The 23,552-nt window shown below is 41.5% G+C and overlaps 1 long non-coding RNA gene across 1 annotated transcript in view; it reads left to right on the top strand.

The window, feature by feature from the left end:
* LOC104004883 (uncharacterized) overlaps positions 1 to 23,552 on the top strand; it is a 146,033-nt gene that overhangs the window by 59,455 nt on the left and 63,026 nt on the right. The window contains exon 3 of the long non-coding RNA XR_008546178.1: positions 532 to 648. This is a non-coding gene — a long non-coding RNA (uncharacterized LOC104004883). The remainder of the gene's footprint in view (positions 1 to 531; positions 649 to 23,552) is intronic.

Consider the following 23,552-nt stretch of genomic DNA (forward strand, 5'->3'; position numbering starts at 1 on the left):
CTGAGAGAGATTTGAGACAGACAAGAAGAGAGGAGGAGGCATTGCGATCACAGAGGCAGAGATTAGAGTGAGGTGGTCATGGTGTCATGTGTCAAAGAATGCTGACAGCTAGCAAAAGTTAGAAGAGGCAAGGGATGAGCTCTCCCCGAGTGCTTCCTGAGGGAGCGTGCCCTTGTCGACACCTTGATTTTGGTCTTCTGGCCTCCAGAATGAAGAGAGAATAAACTCCTGTTTATAAGCCACCCAGTTTGTGCTAATTTTACAGTAGCCCCCAGAAAGTAACACACTCTTAAAATCACTGTAAATATTGAATGAGTAAATATATGTAAAGCACTTAGAACAGAAACTGACACGTTGTAAATGCTAAAAAAAAAAAAATTCAGCTATTGTTGGTATCATTCCCATTTTAATGATTAGAAAATAGATGTTTATACTAACAGTTTTCACAAATGGGATACAGTAAAAACATTTAAAACTGGTTTACATGATTATAAACCCAGGTTAGAAGGATTCTCAAATGTATGTTTCCAGCTCAACTTCTTGATGAAAACAACAAACCCAGTGAAAATAACTGAAAGACTGGAATTCAGATGGCCAGAGTGGAGCAACCATTTCAACACCCAAGATATTTGCTAAAGACTACAAAAGGTTTGTAATTTATTACTTGGCTAAACTTGCCCCATAGTAAAGAGTCTCTCGACCTGCCTGATGAAAAAATAGTTTCAACATAATCCATTTGATCTACATGTCACTAAATGATCTTACCAGATAAACTTTAACACTCTTGAAAGGAAGACAAAAAATACGGCAATTTTTTAATATTTAGCAATAAAGTTATTAGATACAAAACAAAGCAGAAAAATATGACCAAATATGTGAAAATGGAGGAGAAGATGGCATTAGCAGACAAAGGTTTTAAAGCAGCTCTTATAAATATGCACATGGATAAAAATTAAGCATAATCATAGTGAGGCTTCAGACAGAACCAAATGGAAGTCCTCGAGATGAAACAAAATTATCTGAACTTTTGGAAAAAAAAAACACTCTCTGGAATTAATAGAATATCAGTCAATGTAGATGAAAGTGACTGAACTAAATACAGAAAATTGAAAGTATTCTTCGACTTGAATCACAGAAAGAAAAAACACTTAAATAAAGTAATTTTGCCATTATAATCTGTATGAGAGTAAAAATCAGTCTAATGTGTTAACTGTCATCCCAGCTAAGGAAGGGGGATTAGGAAGAAAATCTGAAGAAATAGTGGGCAGAATTTTTCCAGATTTGATGAAAATTATAAAGTCAGAGACCCAAGAAATTCAACAAATACTAAATAGTATAACCCCAAATAAAATCACATAAAGGCATATAGTAATTAGAATTTTACAAATTGGTGATGAAGAAAAAGTCTTAAAAAGCAGCCAGAGAGAAAAACACACTTTGCATATAAGGAAATGAGTTTAAGATATTCTACAGATTCCTTGTCAGTTAAAAAAATAAAAAAAGAAAGAAGAAGGAAGGAAAGGAGAGACAGAGAGAGAGAAGAAAAGAAATGAGAAAGAGAAAGAAAAGAGAGAGAAAGAAAAGAAAGAAAGATGAAGAAAGGAAGAAAAAGGAAGGAAGGAAGGGAAGGAGGGAGGGGGGAAGGAAGAGAGAGAGAAAGGAAAGAAAGAAGAAAGAGAAAAGGAAGGAAGGAAAGAGAAAGAAAGGACATAATGGAGTTGCATTTTTTAAATGCTGAAAAGAGAAGAAGGAGAAAGAAGAAGCAAAGAAGGGGAAAAGATAAGGGAAAAATTAACAGTTAACATGAAATTTTATTATACTCAGTGAAAATATCTTTCAAAGAAAGGTTGAAGCCAGGTGCAGTGGCTCACAGCTGTAATCCCAGCACTTTGGGAGACCAAGGCAGGCGGATCATGAGGTCAGCAGATCAAGACCATCCTGGCTAACACAGTGAAATCCCATCTCTACTAAAAATACAAAAAATTAGCCAGGCACGATGGTGCATGCCTGTAGTTCCAACTACATGGGAGGCTGAGGCAGGAGAATCATTTGAACCTGGGAGGCGGAGGTTGCAGTAAGCCAAGATTGCGCCACTGTATTCCAGCCTGGGTGACACAGCGAGATTCCATCTCAAAAGAAAAAAAAAAAAAAGAAAGTTTGAAATAAAGACTTCTTCTGATAAATAAACCTGAAAGAATTGTCAAAAGCAGTGTGAATGTTACAAGAAATGTTAAAGGGAGTTCTTCATGATGATGAAGGAAAAGTATCTCAGTTAGAAGTTTGAATCTATAGAGTGGAAAGAAGAGTGCAAAAAGTGTTAAATATATGTTTTGTTTTCTCCTTTAAAGACTTTCATATGAAAGACTGGACTACTTGAAGCAAAATTTATTACATCATTGGACTCATAGAATATATAAAAATAAAATGTGTGGAGAAAGTAGCACAAAAGATGGACAAAGAAAATGGAAACTTACTGTTGTAAGGTCCTTGCATTGTCTGTTAATTTTATAGAAGTCTCTGAAGATAGAGAGTGATAATTTAACCATGCTTTGTAAATCTTAGAGCAAGCTCTAATATATGAGACAAATATTTTATCTCTAATAGTACAGATGTAATGAAATACTATTAATACTAAATCTAATGCAGAAAAAGAGGTAAAAGACAATTAAAATTTGGTGGACATCAGAAAACAAATATACTAAAATTCAGTAATATCAATTGGGCTAAATATTTAAAGCAGAAAAGCAAAGATTATCACTTTTCCTTTAAAAAAAGTAAGACCTAAAAATCAGGGAGATTAGAATATGTTTTGAACTAAATGATAATAAAAACACAAAATATGAAAATTGTGAATTCAGCTAAAGCAGTGTGTCAAACCTGCCAGGTGTTTAGGAGGTCAATTAGGACATGAGTCCAAATGAAGGAGTCATCAAGCCTTTGGGTACTTCTTACTAAAATGCCTGGTGTTCAGTCTAGGTCCTCCCACTTGCTGCATAGAAAGCCAATCACTGAGACACTGAGTATTGCCAGAGAAGAAGGCTTTATTTGAGTGCTGCAGCCAAAGAGAATGGGAGATTAGTCTCAAATCTGTATCCTCACCCAACTAAAATTAGGGGCATATATAACAGGGAAGAAATGTAACTATGTGTGGGAAAACAGGAATTAGGGAGGTAAATGAAGGGGAGTTGGTAAACAGGCAACAGGTGGTTAGTTAGGCAGTCATGACGGGTGAGCAGTCTGATGTCTCATTGTCCAGATGCTGTGATCTGGTGAGTTTCAGCTCCTTGATATTACTTGGCAGGGCTTATGGTTGGTTTCCTAAGAAAGGAACCCAGAGAAGTCAAAGGTAAATTTCTCAAGTTTTAAGACTAGGAGGGTCAATTTCTATGTTTATTCAAAAGAAACCATAAACATGAGTTCTATGTGACAATAGAGCCAGTTTCACTCTTACTGTGATGTATTATAAGATAAGCAAGGGGCCAAAATTTAAAGAGGTGCTAGGTCCCCACTGTTCCAGTTTGCCCTTTGGAATGGCATTAGGCAAGGGTCAGGTGACATGAAGTGGAGGCAAGGGAAATTGTCTCACTGCCAAGGAGCTCTGAACAAAAGTTCCCTGCCATTCTATAGACCTGGGATAGGAGGAGAGGGATAGAAAGAAAAATTAGAACTGTAAAAGACTGAATCAGGGGGAAAAATGTTTTAGTCAAGTCTCCCTGATAAGTCTCAGTACAGGTGACTAAAAGCATCTCAGCTGAAACCCCATGGTAAGAAGTTTTCTGAATGGAGGCACCTGGGCTAGGAATACCATGATGTGTATGAGTATGACTGGGCCCAGAGGGCTTGAGTTCTGGACTGCAACTGTCCTCAGAAACTGCAGTGCACTGACTGTGTACCAAGACTGCTGTGGGGATGGTAACTGTTCCCTGTGAGGTGTGTCAGTTGAAGCCTTTGTAATTGTCAGTGTTCAGGCCCGAAGAATCATATGTAGGGTTTTAGCCTGGAGTTGGACTTCTCACAATGCTTAGAGGAAATTATAGCTTAAAGTGTTTATATTATATGATTAAAAAGATCTAAAACCAATGTTCTGAGCTTCACCTTAAGAGTACAGAAAAAAAAGAGCAAGTTATGCCCAAATAATAAGGAAGAAAAAAAAGAAAGAAAATAGTGGAACCCAATGAAATAGAAATGGATAAGCAAGAGAAAAAACAACAATAAACCAAAGTATTTTGGCATTAAAAGATTGATAAAATCTATAAAATTTCAGCTACATTAATAAAGAGAAAATGAGACAACATTTATTAGCAATATCAGTAATGTAAGAGGGGACATCACTGGAGATTACACAGATGTTAAAATTACCAAAATTGCAACAGAAATACTTGTTCTGTAACTGGCTCTGTTACACGTGTTGAGAGGATACAAAATTGGGTAAGACAGGATGCCAGATGTTAGGGGCTCAAAATTTGGCAGGATATAGACACAAGTACAACTGAATATATAGAAATACCTTGATTTATGGTATTGTAGAGGTTGACTATCTCAATTATTATATATAGAAGTTGAAAAAGGCTAGCAGAAGATGAATCATGAGACCTAAATTTTGTAGAGTGTGTATTACACAAAACTGGGCAAAAGAGTTATCCACATCAAACAGACTGCTTGAGAAAAAGAGCAGAGCCTAGAGAACATCTTACATTGTTTCATAACTGATTCGGCACATGTGTTTGGAATGTTTGATGGTGGGTGAATTACCGCCTCCTAACAGGTCTTTCTGCTTCCACTCCTATTCTTGTTACAGTCTACATTAGTTATCTGTTGCTGTATAACAAATTACTTAACAATGTACAGACTTAAAACAAGCACTTAATATCTCATAAATTCCATAGATCAAGAATCTGGGCCTGGGCCGGGCGTGGAAGCTCACACCTGTAATCCCATCACTTTGGGAGGCCAAGGTGGGTGGATCAGGAGGTCAGGAGATCGAGACCATCCTGGCTAACATAGTGAAACCCCGTCTCTACTAAAAATACAAAAAAAAATTAGCCGGGCATGGTGGCAGGTGCCTGTAGTCCCAGCTACTTGGGATGCTGAGTCAGGAGAATGGCGTGAACCCGGGAGACAGAGCTTGCAGTGAGCTGAGATTGCGCCACTGCACTCCAGCCTGGGTGACAGAGCGAGACCCTGTCTCAAAAAAAAAGAAAAAAGGAATCCGGGCCTGCCTTAATTAAGCACTTATGACACAGGGTCTCTCAAAAGACTGCAATCAAGATATTCCCCAGGGCTGCAGCCATCCCAAATCTTGAATAGGGAAGGATGCACTTTCAACCCTGTCAACAGCTGTGGGCAGGCTCGGTTTCTCTCTGAAAGTAAGTGGCTGGAGACATCACTTCCTTGCCTGGTGGACCTCTCCTTAGAGCTAGCCACAGTGTGACAACTTGCTTCTCCCTGCCCTTAGAGTTTTCCGTGGAAGGGAGAGAGATTGATATTGAAAGAGAAAGCAACACAGAACTCACAATCTTTTTTACTAAATGACATCCATTACTTTCACTATATTCAATTTACAACAAGTAAGGCACTAGATCCTGTCTTTATTCAACAGGATGGGATTACACAAGGGCATAAAAGCCAGGAGGTATGAATCACTGGGAACCATCTTAGAGGCTGCCTGCAGAAGACTGCTCTCTGCCTCTCAGTGATTCATGTCCCTCCCAAATGCAAAATATTGCCTCTCAAGGTGCTCTAAACTCTTACTCCATTGCAGCACTAGCTCAGAGTCTAGAATCTCATCATTTGGGTCAGGTTCATTTATGTCTGAGACCCCTTCAGGTATTGTTCAGTAAGTACATCTCTTCAAGTACAGTTCTTCTCAGTGTATAAGGTTATCTGTCCCCACACAGCCAACAGATAATGGTGAAATGAACCAGGGATAGCCACCATAAACCCTCTTTTCACAAAGGGGAAAAACAGGAAATACAGAGAAGGAATTAGGATATCTAATCAGGCAAATGGTCATAGTTTGTTAATTAAGTCTCAATCTCTGGGAGTGATTATCTATGGCTTTCATCTCTATTCTCTGGACTCTTACCTCCCTGTTCCCAGCTGCCCTTCCTTTTTTGTCAAAGTTAGCACATATTTGAAACAGAGTAGTTTTATCAGCCTGCTTCCTGCCAGAAAACTAATGGGGAATCCAAGAAACACTTTTTGATTTTATACTGGCAATATCCTTTCAGTTCAAGCTGAAGTATTTATATTGTTTTATCAAAAACAATTGGCATCCTGCAAATATCATTGATATTTTCTTCATTAGACAAAAGCCACACCCACAAATCTTATTAAGATCCATATTTTTTTTCCTATCTTGGGCTGTTGGTGAGATGGCTGGGGCACAATGCCCTTAGGCTTCCTAGAGACCCTGTAGTTCAGTTTGAGGTAGGAGGTGGTACTCAACTCTGGAGTCAGGGCTCAGATACTGGACCAGATTGAGGACTAGCTAAAACAGGGAAGAGGCAAAAGCAGCTCTCTGTAAGACATGCCCACCAGTGCCATGTCAGTTTACCATTGCCATGGCAACACCTGGAAGTTACTGCTCCTTTCCATGGCAACAACCCAATGACCCAGAAGTTACCACCCTTTTACTAGAAATTTCTGCATACTCTGCCCCTTAATTTGCATATACTTAAAAGCGGGTATAAATATGATTGCAGAACTGCCTCTGAGCTGCTACTCTAGGCATACTACCTATGCAGTAGCCCTGCTCTGCTAGGATTAGTACCTCCACTGCTGCTGTGCACAGCTGCTTCTATAAAAGTTGCCGTCTAACACCACCAACTCACCCATGAATTCTTTCCTGGGCAAAGCCAAGAACCCTCAGGCTAAGCCCCAATTTTGCAGCCCGCCTGCCCTGTGTCAAGTTGAAAGGCTCTGTGATGTGCAACCTTGATCTCTTCAAATGGATTTTTATGTGATGGATACTTTGAGGTGCCACACTTGATCTTTCAGACATCCTAATGATAAGCCTGACAGTCCCACTTTCAGCCTTACCTGTAGATTACATTTTCCTGGCAGTGCTATGGTTCTGAACTTTGCTTGGAAGCCATGTATTAATTTTGGCATCTTTTGGTGTCTGAAAAAGCTAATAATTTTTAAACCATCCAGTCCTGGCTCCTTTAAGTTTAATAGTTGTTTCCTCAATTTATCTCTCTCCTCTCACCTTTTACTTTAAATAGCAAAATAAAAGCAGGCAATACCTTGAACGCTTTGTTTGGAAAGCTTATTAGCTAAATGAAAAAGTTCCTTACAAACATCTGCTTTCCACATAACTTCAGGTGACAGTGTTACTAAGCTTTCTGCCACTACATAACAAAGAAACAAGGATTGCCTTTCCTCTAGTTTTTAATAACATGTTCCTCTTTTCCTTTTGAACCCTCACTGGAAACATCTTCAAAGTCTATATTTGCACTAACAATCTGTTAGTGCAAGCAATTTAGGATTTCTGTAACATGTTCTTCAAAATCCTTTCAGTCTCTACCTTCTGCCTGTTTCTGAAGCCAACTTCACATATTTAGATATTTTTAAAGTGCATCCCACTCCTGATACCAATATCTGTTATTAGTTATCTACCTCTGTGTAAAACATTACCTCCAAACTTAGCTGCTTAAACAATACCTAATTTCTATCTCACATATTTCTATGGGGTAGTAACTAGACATGGCTTGGTGGAGCAGCTCTGACTCAGGGTCTCTCCCAAGGTTAGAAATTGAAGTGTCACTGTAATGGTAGTTATCTTCAGGCTCAATTAAGGGAGGATCTGCTTTTGATATGGGCCAAATTGTGTCCCCAAAAGGCATATGTTAAAGCCCTAACCTATAATACTTCAGAATGTTACTGTATTTAGAGATAGGGCATTTAAAGAGGTAATTAAGGTCAAATGAGGCCACAGGGTGGGGTCCTAATTCACTATGACTGGTGCCTTTATAAGAAGAGGGAAAGACAGGAGAGGCTCACATGCACTGAGGAAAGGCCACGTGAGAACATAGAAGAAGCAGATGTCTGTAAGCCAAGGAGAGAGGCCCCAGGAGAAACCAACCCTGGCAACACCTTGACCTTGGATTTGTAGTCTCCAGAGAAAATAAATTTCTGTTGTTTAAGCTATTCAGTGTGTGGTATTTTGTTATGGCAGCCCAAGCCAACTAATAAAACTTCCAGGCTCACTCACATGGCTGTGGGCAGTGATTGTAGACTGCTGTTAGGAAGGGACATTTTTTTCTTTGTTAGGTAAGCCTTTCCATAGGGCAGCTCACAACATGAAACCTGCCATATGTGCATGTATGACAGAGCAAAGGAAGAGAAGGACCAGGAGAGGAAAAGAGAGAATAAGAGAAAGAGAGAGATGAAAGCCAAAGTCTTTTCACAACCTAATATCAGAAGAGATATCTCATTTATTTGCTGTTTTCAGTTAATTAGAAGTGAGTCAGTAGGTCCAGTCAACTCTCAAGGAGAGAGGATTACACCATGGTGTGAATATATGAAGGTGAGGATATCGTTCAGTTTATTGTCCACAGAAAGGCCAAAGTAAACTCTTTAAAAATGGCAATCATGTTCCTCCCAGATTGAAAAGTGGATCATAACTTTCTATGGTCCTCCAATAAAACCAACACTTCCTTTTTCTGTGGTTTTAAGACATGTCATGATTAGACTTCTTGCTCACCTCTTTAGCTTACTAACTGCCCTCCACCATATCACCTTTTTTTACATTTTTATTCTTCAAACATATTTAATTCTTCCACAACTCTGGAAATTTGCCTTTGCTTCTCCTTCTGCTTGGAGAGATCATCCTCAGATGTCCCCAGAAATTACCTCCTTTCTATTAGTCAGGTCTCAATATCACTTCCTGAGAGTGACCTTTGCCAGATATCCTCAGGTTGTTACACTGCCCCTGGGCACTTCTTATCACATTACCTAATTTCATTTTCTTCACTTGCCTATTTACTTGTTTATTGTTAGGTACTTCCACTGGAATATATGCCCATTCTTGTTCAGTTTAGTGACCTGATCCCTGGAGCAGTGCCAGACACATGCTACATATACATCAAACATGCTTGAGCAGTTTATGGATGGTCTGAGTCAAGGAAGAAGGCCCTGATGCTAGGCTGGGGAGGCAGGATGACGTTTTATAAGGCCGTTTTTGAACCTGGGTATAATATGTTGAAAAAAAGATCTAAAGGCACCAGGAAGCAGGTAGAAGAGTGATTCGTGGGGCAAAACCTGGAGAGAGCCCGAATGCAGAGTTGGGATTGCAGGCAACAGGGGCAATGGCAGTGGGAAGGATGGGCCTTGGCATTTTTTTTAAACCATAGTTTATGGAAATATTTCTATATGTTTGTGCCTGAGTATCCCTGGCAGGAATGCAAATAAATATCTACTTTCCATTTTGAATATGACAGGGTTCATGCAATTCTATTTCTAGCCAATTCTGGCTTCTTCAAAAGAGAATGGCTATGCAGACATTGTCATAAACGTGGAAGGGACTTTGTCACAAAGAGTAGGCACCTTTATCCCTTTGTTTTAAAACATATGTCCCCATAATTCTCATGCATTTGATACATATTCTGTTTGCATATTTTGAATTCCCAGAAAAATTTGTTATGTCTCTTCACTATGTACTGAGTCATAAATAGTGTACTTCTATAAACACATCAGCAAGATAGAAAAAAAAGTATGAATCATGGTCCCAATGCCTTGGCCCTGCCACTCAGTCCTCTTGGTTTCCTATGTCTCCTTAAGAGAGGCAACAGAGAAATAAAGGGAGAAAGAGAAGCGAGAGAGAAAGAGAGAGAAATTGAGAGCGAGAAAGAGGCAGGGGAAAGAAAGAGGTTGGTGTTGATTTTGATTCTCTCTCTGGAGTGGTTGTTACCCTGTAGACAAGAATTTTATCCTGGCATGGCATTTAAGACAGGAAGTTTAAGCTACATAGCTGTGGTTTTTTGGCCTAGAATTGGGCCAACCTTTCCTTCCTTTTAGTGACTCAGATCATATACTTTTTAGAGCTAGAAAGAAACCCACTTCAGCCTCAGTTACCTGATCTGAATAAGGAAGTGGTTGAACCAGATAAGGTTTAAGAAACCCAGATCATAAAAGCCTGTGATTCTAAGCATCTGCAAGCACACGTGTGCACACACACACACACACACACACAATCAGCAAGGTTCTGCTTGGAAAGCCTTGTGCATGGTACACACTCAATAAACATTTGTTTATTTGATGTTGTTTGATCTTATCTAATCCAGCATCATCTGCTTTCCATTTCCAAAAAGGATGTGGATTGTTCAGCTCCTTATCCTTGCTAATTAATTCAATTCCTTCTTTTCATGGACAAAATGCAATGCGTGCACAGAGGAGGGAGGTACGAGTTTAGTAGGGACAGCTAAAAAGGAAGCTCCACAGAAGAGGTGATATTTCAGTCCTGAGGCATAAGTAGAAGTTTGACAAACAAAAAGAGATGAGGAAAGGCATCTGAGGACAAGAGAACAATCTAGTACAAAAACTTGAGGTATATAGGTCTGGTATATTAGGGAATCCTGAAATGTGGGGTGACTGAAGAGATGTTCAGGAAATTAGACCATACAGACAATGGACATGTTTTGTATTTGTCCATCCACTGTCTGTTCCCCTCTCTGCTAACATCCCTTCACCTCTCTGGGAGCTTCTTCCTTCCCTCTCAGGCTTGTGTGTTGGGTTAGCCTGACCCCTACCCCCGGACTCTACAGAAAGATGTGTGTCCCAAGTCTGGCCAGCCACAGCACTGAATCCCTTCACTCTCCAGGTTTATAAATTACTCAAGTAGGACCAATCCTACTCAATGGAATCAGGATTCCCTACTAAAGCAAATGGGAAGGAAGAACTGTTGCTCTGTGGACATCGCTAAAAGGGTAGCCTGAGGCTGTAGGTGGCTATTTTGCCAATACCTGCAGTAACCCCACCTGGGAATACAGCCATCATCACATAAGCAAAGCAGAACCAAGAGAGATTCTTGGTGAAATGCTTTCATCACCTGCTTCAGATTTCTCAAAGGGAGAGCTACTGTCATTCTGGGTAAATTTTTTAAAAATCCTCCTTGGGTGGGATGTTTTGCCCACTGCCCCACCTGCACATCCTTGGCAGATGCCCTGAACGCCACCCCCCACCCAGTTGTGATAAAGCACCCTCATATGTTTCCAAATAGCCCCTATAGAGATGGCATTGCCACAGGGAAGAACCTGATCTGCATGCAGTCTTGCCTACCTTGGTAGTTCAAAAGTCTATTTTTTTTTTTCAGTTTGGTTTTGGTTTGGCAGCTTGAACTCAGTTTCTGTCACTTGCAAGTAAAATGTTCTAACTACTTCAAAGAAGTAGGGGTCAAATGGTGAGCATTGTCTCTACTTGCATCCTTTATTATCTGATTCATGAATGTGTGTGTGTGTGTGTGTGTGTTATCTTGAGAAGCATAAGAGGTAGGCACCATTAATAGTGAAACTAGACAACCCTAATTTGCTGAGTGTTAGATGTCACTTTAATGTCAAAACCCTTGGGGCTAAAAAAGATGTGACTACAAGGGAAAGTAAGAAGGGGCCCAAATCCCAAGTAACTTGAGAAATTGTACCTTGACATAAAATAAGCTTTAAAAACAAGATACCCAGGCAGGATATTTAAAATATTCATCAAGCAATTTAGCAAGAGAATAAAAATGAACCCATCAGTAAAAATGGATTCCAGTGGGTAAGAAATGGGATGATTAGCCCTATATCCAGGAACTCACAGGATTCTCACTAAGGCTTCATTGTTATATCATCAGAGTATCTTAATATAACTTTGCTTTTAACAACAATATCCATTAGAATTTTTCTTTCTTTTAGTAACCAACTCCTTCACAGTTAGTCCAGCACCAAAGGAGAGGATCTTATGTTTCAGGCCAGTGTGATGGTCAATGTTCTTTCATCATTTCTCACTGATTTTGCATGTGGATTTTTCTTTCCCTATGTAATCTACCAGTACAGATAGCTTATTAAAAAACTGATCTTAAGGAGAACAAATGTGATGATGATTAATGTGCACATATATAGTTTTTCTCTTTTGTTTTATCTCTTTTTCTTATTTCTTTCTCCTTATAAAGAAACCCATAGAGTTTTCTTTGCTTGGGAAGCATTAAACCCTGTAATCTCTTGTTTCCTCTCATTTAAAAATGTGTCTTACTACTTTCTCAAAAGAGAAAAAAATAACTGTCTTTTCCAGTTTCCTTCAGTTAGTTGCTTTCCCCTAAAATAATCCATTCACACAAAAGCACTCATGAGCAATATATAATTTACTAGAGATTGCATAGAGCCAGCAGAGGGTTTATGTTGGCCCAGCCAACAACAAATTGAAATCTTCCTTAGACTTTGCTGTGGTGCCACAAATTTTCCATAGTGGGGGCTGAATGGTGATTCTCTCTCTTCCTTCTCCAGAGCCTCTCCCTGCCTTGCCTGCTCTCTTTATTCTATCTTTAGTCTTCATATTGAGAGGTGACAGCATGCCGGCAGCCCTCACTCGCTCTCCGCGCCTCCTCGGCCTTGGTGCCCACTCTGGCTGGGCTTGAGGAGCCCTTCAGCCGGCCTCTGCACTGTGGGAGCCCCTCTCTGGGCTGGCTGAGGCCACAGCCGGCTCCCTCTGCTTGCGGGGAGGTGTGGAGGGAGAGGCTTGGGCAGGAACCGGGGCTGCGCACAGCGCTGGCGGGCCAGCACAAGTTCTGGGTTGGCGCGGCTCAGCAGGCCCCGCAGTCAGAGTGGCCGGCCAGTGCCGCCAGCCCAGGCAGTGAGGGGTTTAGCACCCGGGCCAGCAGCTGTGGAGGGTGCACTGGGTCCCCCAGCACTACCAGCCCACCGATGCCCCTCGAATTCTTGCTGGGCCTCAGCCACCTCTCCACCGGGCAGGGCTCCAGACCTGCAGCCCGCCATGCCTGAGCCTCCCACGGGGCCAAGCCTCCCCGACGAGTGCTGCTCCCTGCTCCACGGCGCCGGGTCCCATGACCACCCAAGGGCTGAGGAGTGCGGGCGCACCACATGGGACTGGCAGGCAGCTCCCATCCAGGATCCACTAGGTGAAACCAGCTGGACTCCTGAGTTTAGTGGGGACTTGCAAAACTTCTATGTGTAGCTGGAGGATTGTATACACACCAATCAGCACCCTGTGTCTTCCTCAAGGTTTGTAAATGCACCAATCAGCACTCTGTATCTAGCTAATCTAGTGGGCACTTGGAGAACCTTTATGTCTAGCTAAGGGATTATAAATACACCAATCAGCACTCTGTGTCTAGCTCAAGGTTTGTAAATACACCAATCAGCACTCTGTAAGTAGCTAATCTGGTGGGGACTTGGAGAAACCTTTATGTCTAGCTAAGGGATTGTAAACACACCAATCAGCACTCTGTGTCTAGCTTGGGGTTTGTGGATGCACCAATCAGCACTCTGTATCTAGCTAATCTGGTGGGGACTTGGAAAACTTTTATGTCTAGCTAGGGGATTGTAAATACACCAATCAGCACTCTGTGTCTAGCTCAAGGTTTGTAAATACACCAATAAGCACTCTGTGTCTAGCTCAAGGTTTGTAAATGCACCAATCAGTGCTCTGTGTCTAGCTAATCTACTGGGGACTTGGAGAACTTTTGTGTCTAGCTCAGGGATTGTAAATGCACCAATCCATGCTCTGTGTCTAGCTAATCTAGTGGGGACTTGCAGAACTTTTGTGTCTAGCTAAGGGATTGTAAACACACCAATCAGCACCCTGTCAAAACGGACCAATCAGCTCTCTGTAAAATAGTCCAATCAGCTCTCTGTAAAATGGAGCAATCAGCAGGGTGTGGGTGGAGCCAGAAAAGGGAATAAAAGCAGGTTGCCCCAGCAAGCAGTGGCAACCCGCTCTGGTCCCCTTCTGAACCTTGGCAGCTGTGTTCTTTCGCTCTTTGCAGTAAATCTTGCTGCTGCTCAATTTTTGGGTCCGCACTGCCTTTAGGAGCTATAACACTCATCATGAAGGTCTGTAGTTTCACTCTTGAGGCCCAGGACACCACAAACCGACTGGGAGGAATGAACAACTCCAGACGCATGGCCTTAAGAGCTGTAACACTCACCGTGAAGGTCTGTAGCTTCACTCCTGAAGCCAGGGAGAGCACAAACCCACCAGAAACAAGATAACTCCGAGCACCTCTGAACATCAGAAGGAGCAAATTCCAGACATGCCGCATTTAAGAACTGTAACACTCACCGTGAGGGTCCGCGGCTTCATTGTTGAAGTCAGTGAAACCAAGAACCCACCAATTCTGGAAACAGTATGACAGTCCCAATCCTTCTGTTCTATATGATAGGTCGTGCAATTCTGCTGTGTTCTAATGTTATCTGGAAACTCGCCTATCTAGCCACCTCATTATCTGGCAAAACAAGAGCCCCCTCCCCTTGCTAGGACCTATTCTATTTAGAAACAAGGAGCTTGAAATGATAAAACGTATTATATTCTCTTATGCTGAACGTTCAAAAATGCCTATTTATTAATCGGACATTGTCCAATGATGTTTGGATAAACATGCACTTTCAACAGGTAGTATAATGTTTTAAGCATAGTCTTTTGTTGAAGGATAAGTAAAACCATTGTTCGTGACCTTGCCATTCAGTGTAATGTTTATGGCAGGATAGTCTCCTTTTCTGGCCTTATTTGCATTTCTGGAGAATGCCACAGTTTATCTTCATTTTTAAGACAGTCTATCTACTTGCCCCGTCCCCCCCACACTCATCGCTAGATTACAGCCTCCCAGTCAACTGCTTTTCAGTTCACAAAGGGAAATCAGGAATTCCATTCTAAAAGTAGAAATGAGGGCCGGGCGCAGTGGCTCACGCCTGTAATCCCAGTACTTTCGGAGGCCGAGACGGGTGAATCACCTGAGGTCAGGAGTTCAAGACCAGCCTGGCCAACATGGTGTAACCCCGTCTCTACAAAAACACAAAAAATTAGCTGGGCATGGTGGCAGACGCCTATAATCCCAGCTACTGGGGAGGCTGAGGAAGGAGAATAGCTTGAACTTGGGAGGCGGAGGTTGCAGTGAGCCGAGATCACGCTACTGCACTCCAGCCTGAGCAACAAGAGTGAGACTCCGTCTCAAAAAAAAAGTATTAATGCAATGAGATTTCCTGTTTCCCATATGCAGTGGCTTTTCAGAATAGGAGATGTATGTTCACCTCCCTGGTAATTTTAGGTTATATGATTTTTTAAATATTTGGATTAAGAATAACTGGTCCCTTTCTTAAGTATACAGTATTTTGCGTTCTTATTTTTTTATTCATTCAAAAATATATTCTGAGTGCCTATGCTGTTCTAGACATTGTGTTAGGTGTCAGGGATACCAAAATGAATGCCCAAGCATTTTCATGACGAATGTTCAATCTAGTCATGTACGAAAAAAGACGAGCAAATATTGTTTACAAAAAAGATGGTAATGGCTCGATGATGATGATGGCTGATATTCATTGAGTGTTTACTATGTGCCAGCCACCACGCTAAACAATTGACCTATATTATCTTATTTGATCCTCAGAACAATCACATGAGATATACACTACTTTTTTCTTTTTGTGGATACATAGTAGGTGTATATATTTATGGAGTACATAAGATGTTTTGATACAGGCATGCAATATGAAATAAGTACCTCATGGAGAAAGGGGTATCCATCTCCTCAAGCATTTATCCCCTGAGTTACAAACAGTTTAATTACACTCTTTATTTTAAAATGTACAATCAAGTTATTATAGACTGTTGTCACCCTGCTGTACTATCAAATAGTAGGCCTTATTCATTATTCATTTTAACTATTTTTGTACCCATTAACTATTCCCACCTTCACCCAGCCCCCCAGCCTCTGGTAACCATCCTTCTCCTATGTCCATGAGTTCAATTGTTTTGATTTTTGGATCCCAAAAATAAGTGACAACATGCAATATATGTCTTTCTGTGACATAATGATCTTCACTTCTATCCATGTTGTTGGAAATTACTGGATCTTTTGTATGGCTGAATAGTACTCCATTGTGTATATGTACCACATTTTCTTTATCCGTTTATCTGTTGATGGACACTTAGGTGGCTTCCAAATCTTGGCTGTTGTAAACAGCACTGCAATAAACCTAGGACTGCAGGTATCTCTTTGATATACTGATTTCCTTTCTTTTGGGTATATACCCAACAGTGGGATTGCTGGATCATATGGTAGCTCAATTTTTAATTTTTTGAGGAACCTCCAAACTCTTTTCCAGAGTTATACCCTATTAATATTCCCATTATATCAGTAATGTAACTGGAGTTAAAAGGGGCTAAGTTACTTGCCCTAAGTCTTAGTATGAGGTAAAGCCAGGATTGAAATCAAGTCTGAGACCACAGTCCATGCTGCTAACTCTTGTATTACACACAGATATACGCAGTAAAAAGGATAAGGCATTTAATCAGAATGGGGAGAGAATAAAGCATAGAAAAGAATGGCATCCCTGAGAGTCACAATGAGAAAATAAGCAAACATAGGTTTAGCTTTGATAATAAGTAATAAGTGGATGTGGCAGGAGTTTAGGGTGTTTGGGATGTTTTGGATGTTACATAGGTGTTGTTAGGAAAATTGTCCTTAAAACAGTTGGATTCATGTCACAAAAGGCTTCAGACCATCACCTTCAAGTGCACTTTATCTATCTATAAAAATGTGTTTAATAATGTTACCCCCACTTAGGGCTATGATGTAGAGAATGGAATGAAGATACCGAAATCCTTGAAATATCCTGCCATTCCCTGCTCACATTCATCACGAAGTCCTAACATTTCTAAGTCCAAAATATAGCTCAAATGCATCCAATTCCCTCTATTCCATTGCCTGTGCCCTAGTCAAAGCCTTTCATTTCCTTTCTAGATGTTCATGGCAGCCCCCTGAGTGATATCTTGTGCCCGACTTGCCCTTCTACATCCCAGCACAGTCTCCACCCACACTACAATCAGGGAAAACTCTTCTTAAAACACTAATGTAATTACACCACTTCTCTGATAAAGAATTTCACACTTCTGATAAAATCCAAGAGCATTTAACATGATACCAAGCCCTGTTGGTCAGGGATAGCCAAGCCCCAAGCATCCTCCAGAAAACTCTTCTTGACTGCTACTCATTCATTTTACTCCAGCCTTCTTCGGTGTGATGAGTATTTCAAGACCCCATCCCCAGCTTTCACTCTCATCATTTTCTCTGCTGTGGTTCCCTCCCAGACTCTTCCTTTAGCTAAGACCTATTCAGCCTTCTTGGATTTATCATCCTGTCCTTGAAGTGGCCCTCTCTCTTTTTCCATCTAGATGTTGATCTCCCTCAGAGCCTGCCTCTTCTTCGTGTCACTTACCACAGTTTGAACTTACAGAATCCTTTGAGTAATTATTTGTCCAAAAACTTCTACTCCCTCCTCTAATGTAATCAGAGCAGAGAACTTGTCTGGTGTGGGCTCCTCATGTGTCTCTAGTGCCTGAGTGGCACCAGGTACAGCACCTGCTGCATGGAAGTTACTTCAGTCTGTTTTCTGTTGCTATAACAGAATACCACAGACTGGGTAATTTATAAAGAAAAGCAATTATCACTCAAAATTCGGGAGGCCGAAAAGTCCAAGAGCATGGCACTGGCATCTAGGGAACCCATCTCAGGGTGGAAGTACAAAAGGCAAAAGTGAACATGCAAGACAGTGGGAGAGGAAGGGGACCAAACTTTATCCCTCTATCAGAATTCTTTCCCTTGGGAGGCTAGGGTGGGTGGATCACTTGAGGTCAAGAGTTGGAGATCAGCCTGGCCAACAGGGCAAAACTCCATCTCTACTAAAAATACAAAAATTAGCCTAGCATGTTGGTGGGCGCCTGTAATCCCAGCTACTTGGGAGGCTGAGGCAGGAGAATCAGGAGAATCTCTTGAACCCAGGAGGCAGAAGTTGCAGTGAGCTGAGATCACGCCACTGCATTGCAGCCTGGGTGACAGAATGCGACTCAATCCCCCCCACCCATAAAAAAAGAAAAGGAAGTTCACTCCGTAGATAACTAACCCACTCCCGAGCTGAGGGCAGTAATCTATTCATGGGGAGATGAGAGAGCCCTCATAGCTCACTCACTTCTTAAAGGCCCCACTTCTTGATATTGTAGGGAAATTACTGATTCATCTCCCATGAGCAAATCTCTGCACAGACAACACCAGAAACATTACTGCAAATTGTCCTTTATAATTCTTCACTTTATAATCAAACGTAGGCTTTTAGACATTTTCTGCCAATGAACACCTCGTGTAACACATTAATTTGGGTGGGGGAGATAGATAGATGGCAGTTAAATTTCAGCGTGAGTTTTTGTGCTGACATTCAAACTGTGGCAGAAGTGTATGAAAAATACTTGTGAATGCATGATTGATTGACTCAATGGATGAGTAAATAAATGCTGGAAATCCTACTTGAAAAACACATCTAGAACCCTAGAGCCATCTTCTCCTCACCAGTAAGGAAATTCACAGTAATCCTAAGCCCTCTGGAGTGGATATGGCTTTTGAGAAAAGCAGAGTCACCAGGGGCAAGGCTTGAGAGACAAGCAGTTGGCCAGTCCAGAGGAGGCCACTGGAACTGCCAGTCTGGGGCCATATAGTGCAGCAAATGGTTATGCTGTGGTGATCCCGGCAGGACTGTGACATGGTGTATGCACAGAAGAGGAATGTGGAAATATTTTAGCGGTGGCTTTCCTAGAAAATCATTTCAAAGGCAAACATTCCATCTGTATGTATGATAATCTGGAAGGTTTAATGAACATCAGGCTTATGATTCTTATTATGAAGTTGCCTTTCACATAAACTGCAATCTTGTGCCTCTGGATACCATATTATGTCAGCTGCTGTAGGGGGCTGTGCCTCCATCTATCTCTCCCACCCAAATTAATGTGTTACATGAGGTGTTCATTGGCAGAAAATGTCTAAAAGCCTACATTTGATTATAAAGTGAAGAATTATAAAGGGCAATTTGCAGTAATGTTTCTGGTGTTGTCTGTGCAGAGATTTGCTCATGGGAGATGAATCAGTAATTTCCCTACATGTTATCCCTGATGTTTTTGCTATAGGCAGCTGTCAGGACTGCCAACTGGCAGCTCACGGAAGCCTTGCTCTCACCCGGAGACAGAACAATCCTTGTCACACGCAGCCAGCTATGGGCACACAATCTCTGTCTGTTGCTGGATCACAGCAGCTAAAACAAAGGCCTCAGAGGGCACATCTATAATGCAGAAAGCTGCTCTTGCTTTGATTGTCTCTATCTGCTCTGGAAAGGCACCTGAATATCCCCCAAAATAGAGCACTATAAACAAAGAAAGCAGTGCTCATTTTCGGATGGAAATAAGCTATAGTCATATGCTGCATAATGACATTTTGGTCAAAATGGACCTCATAGATAACATGACAGTGGTGCCATAAAATCATAATATGATATTTTTTCTGTATTTTTTTATATTAACATGTTTAGATACACAAATACTTATACTAACCATTGCATTTCAATTACATACAGTATTCAGCACAGTAACCTGCTATACCGGCTTGTAGCCTAAGAACAATAGGCTATACCATACAGCCTATGTGTGTAGTGGGCTATACCACCTAGGTTTGTTTAAGTACACTTTATGATGTTTGCACAACAATGAAATCACCAAAGGATGCCATTCTTAGACGTTTCCCAGTCATTAAGGGACACATGACTATATATGACTTTGTTTTTATAATGAAAAACCAGGTGAGAACCTCAAAGTATATTAGATCTGGTGTTAGAAGGCCTGGGATCCCAAACAGGCTCACTATTAAGGCTCTGTATTGTTTGGGGCTAGACTCTTGGTCCGAATCTCATCACAGATAAAATTTGAGGTGAGGGGATACCATTATAACTCCTCTCACCTGCCATATTCAGCACAGTCAGTAGACTGATGGCCCAGGGAGGTAGATTTTTAAATTACATTCCATCGACAAAACAAGTTGGGCATTTGTTTATCTTTTGAACTCTCAATTTCCAAAACTATGGACTTAATATGACAAAAATAGAAGAGAAATATAAATGGCCACCATACAGAAAACATGAGAATAAATGTGAACAGATGTAGTTCATCACGACCCTTTGGCTTGTAGAATTTCTCTAGGCAGCCTCAAATGGATTCTATCCCTCGCTTCTTCCCACTGCTGCCCTCTTCTTTGTTCTGGGCCGGTCCTTGGTTCTTACTCTTTGGACTTTGGTCTTCACATTGCTGGTTCTTTCAAACAGGACCCTGTGCTCCTTTTAAATAGGCCTTCTGCATGAGTCCTTTAAAATCTGTTTCTTTACTCACATTGCTGCTGCTTCTTCTTGGAACATCCTGCCTCTCACTCTCTAACCTCCATATCTCTCAAATCTTGTCTCAAATGGGTTGAATTCCAGCATTTTCCTTTTCCCACTTTCAACCCCTGCCTCCTCCTTCTAGGTGAAATTTCTGTCATTTATTTCATCTTGGAGCACTATGTTGGAAGTAGTATGACTCTGGATGTGGAGGTCAGAAGACCCGCCCTCAAACCTAGCTCCATTGGCTCCTCGCTATGCAACTCTGGACAAGATACTTTGCTTATTTGAACCCCATTTTCCTCTTCTGTGAAAAGGATATGACACTATTTACATTAATGGATGCCGTAAGGTTTAAATGAGACAACCTATAAAAGTGTCTGGTGTATAAAATTCTTAGTAGCTGACGGTTTCATTTCTCCTCCTCTCTTTTGTGGCACTTTCATTGTTTCATTTTGCAACATAATTTTTTGTGCCATCCCTCTTTTTCTCCACTACTAGGGTTATAAGCTCTTTGAGGACAGGCAGGTTGCTTTATCCAACTTTATAACTCCACAGTAGTTTATAATGAGAAAGAGACATATAACATTGCATAAATTGGATGGAAAGAGATCAGTAATGTTGCATGAATTAAATGGAGCAACATAATACATACTGCCATTGCCAGATAGGGACATTGGGGTTGAAAGGAAATAGAAATCTGAAGTTCTCAGGTCTCGCAGTGACACTGGTTGAGTGGTAAATAAAAGAAAAAAGCCCCATGCCTCTCTCACCCACACGAAACACAAATATTCCACCCATTTTAATCAGGGCCTTAGCTAAGGCATTATATACATTTCTTTCATTCTTAGCCTCCTTCTAAAACAGTCACAAAAGCCCACTATAAAGAACCATTCACACACCCTACTCATTCCTTCTTCTTCTCATACCATACAAATACATGAAACCAAAAATGCCAGCCCCTGCAGGATTTTGCAGAGTGACCTTTGCTATTTAGTGGCAAAATTTCCTCATACACCCTCAGCAAGTCTTTGACTCATGTGCTGAGTGAGCCCTCTTCCATAGAACTACAGGATTTTCCAACATATCCAATGTCCCTCGCTGTACCTTCAGTGTCATATGCATCTATTTAATTGAGAAGACCTACCCATGTTTCCTGTAGTGAAGGGCAAGAACCCCAGCAGAGCAACGGGCCTGTTTTGTGCGTGTAGGGAATTTTAGACATTTGGCCTTGGGTGTGTGGATGGACTAAGGTAGAAAAGGAAGTAAAGGTAACTGCTAATAGCAATCAACCGAATCTGGGTTAACTCATTCTCATTTCTTTGATATAGGTTTTTAGTCACCTATTCCCTCGATATTGGGTGGGAGAAAAAATAGTGAGTAAGTTAAAGTTTCCAGGGAAAAAGGAAGTGGATAGCCAAATAACTGCACCCAAGACTACTGTTCTGTGGCTTTGATTTTGCTAGTCTTTGTTTACATCTTTTAACAGGAGCTACTCTTGTGACAACATTAGGAAATTTTTTAAAAAGGATGAGATTCTGTGTCTAATTAGGTTGGAGCTATGAAAGTTATGAAAACAGCACAGAACCTGATGTCAGATGAAAGGCAGATCACCTACCCCATTTTCTACTTAAGAGCACTTTGACCTTGGTGAAGTGACTTAATTTCTTGCAGTCACCGTTTCCCTTTTAATGAAGATTTAAAAGTAAAAACAAAGTCTACCTTCTTATAAAAATTTGAGATAATGAATGCAAAATACTTAAAAGGCAGCAGGCGTAGTGGGCCCTCAGGCAGTGGTGCTACCCCAATCTTTTTATTTTTTTTTATTAATTTTTAGTCTGAGTCTGGAAGGGATAAGAATAACGGAAATAAAAAGAGAGAGATCTTTGCAAACTTTTACCTTACTGATTGTGTGCTTTCAGCCCCATTCCAATCCTTCAAATTCTCCTCTGCGGAGAGCTGAAAGTCTGCAAATTACAATTCCGGGTTCCAGTTCCAGCTGGCTTTCCATTAGCTCCTGCCAAGCTGGGGCGCTGCCTGCAGATTGGAAGGCTGGGAGAGGTCGCGCTGTGTTTAGATTCCTTCTGTCTGCTAGCCAGCCGCATCTTTGGCGGTGAAGGCATCCACAGGGGCTGGAGGCACAACAGTCCCTGGATGAAGTCCCTGGATGCCTGACCTCACAGAATGATCCTAACAACAGCAAGGTGCTGGTTGGCCCAGAGCAGGGGACTTCCATGACTATGTGGGCTTCTGCAGTGTTCTAGCAGGGGTGATGGCAGTCACACTGTTCCTTGGCTGCACAGTGATTGTGGGCTCTGGGTACCATTATCCTAACCATCTCCACTTTCTTCTTATAACCCCAGGAATGGTAGCAACTTCCTAGAGTTACAAATTTGGGGTCGTCTACCCCTCCCCACTTTTGTAAAAATAGATTTTATTCTTCAGCGCAGTTTCAGGTTCACAGCAAAACTGAGCAGAACATAGTGTTCCTGTATACCCATTGTCCACACTCTTGCACAGCCTTCCCCACCGTCAGCATCCTGCACCAGATAGTACGTTTGTTACAACTGATGAGCCTACACTGGCACATCGTTATCATCCGAAGTTTGCAGTTTGCATTAGGGGTCACTCTTGGTGGTATGTATTTAGTGGGTTTTCACAAAATGTACTATGACATATATCTGCCACTACAGCATCATACAGAGTAATTTCACTGCCAAAAACATCCTCTGTGCTCCACCCACCTATTCGTCCTTCTCTCCCTCTTTTTTTTTTTTTTTTTGTTTGTTTTTTTTTTTTGAGACAGTCTCACTCTGTCGCCCAGGCTGGAGGGCAGTGGCGCGATCTTGGCTCACTGCAACCTCTGCCTCCGGATTCAAGCGATTCTCCTGCTTCAGCCTCCCGAGTAGCTGGGATTACAGGCATATGCCACCACACCCGGCTAGTTTTTGTATTTTTGTAGAGACGGGGCTTCACCATATCGGCCAGGCTGGTATCGAACTCCTGACCTCATGATTCGCCCGCCTCGGCCTCCCAAAGTGCTAGGATTACAGGCATGAGTCACCGCTCACAGCCCCTCCCTCTCTCGTAAACCCTGACAACCACCAATCTTTTTGCTGTCGCCATGGTTTTGCCTTTTCTGGAATTTCATATAGT

Source organism: Pan troglodytes, chromosome 12 (assembly GCF_028858775.2).
Source record: "Pan troglodytes isolate AG18354 chromosome 12, NHGRI_mPanTro3-v2.0_pri, whole genome shotgun sequence".
NCBI classification, from domain to species: Eukaryota; Metazoa; Chordata; class Mammalia; order Primates; family Hominidae; genus Pan; species Pan troglodytes.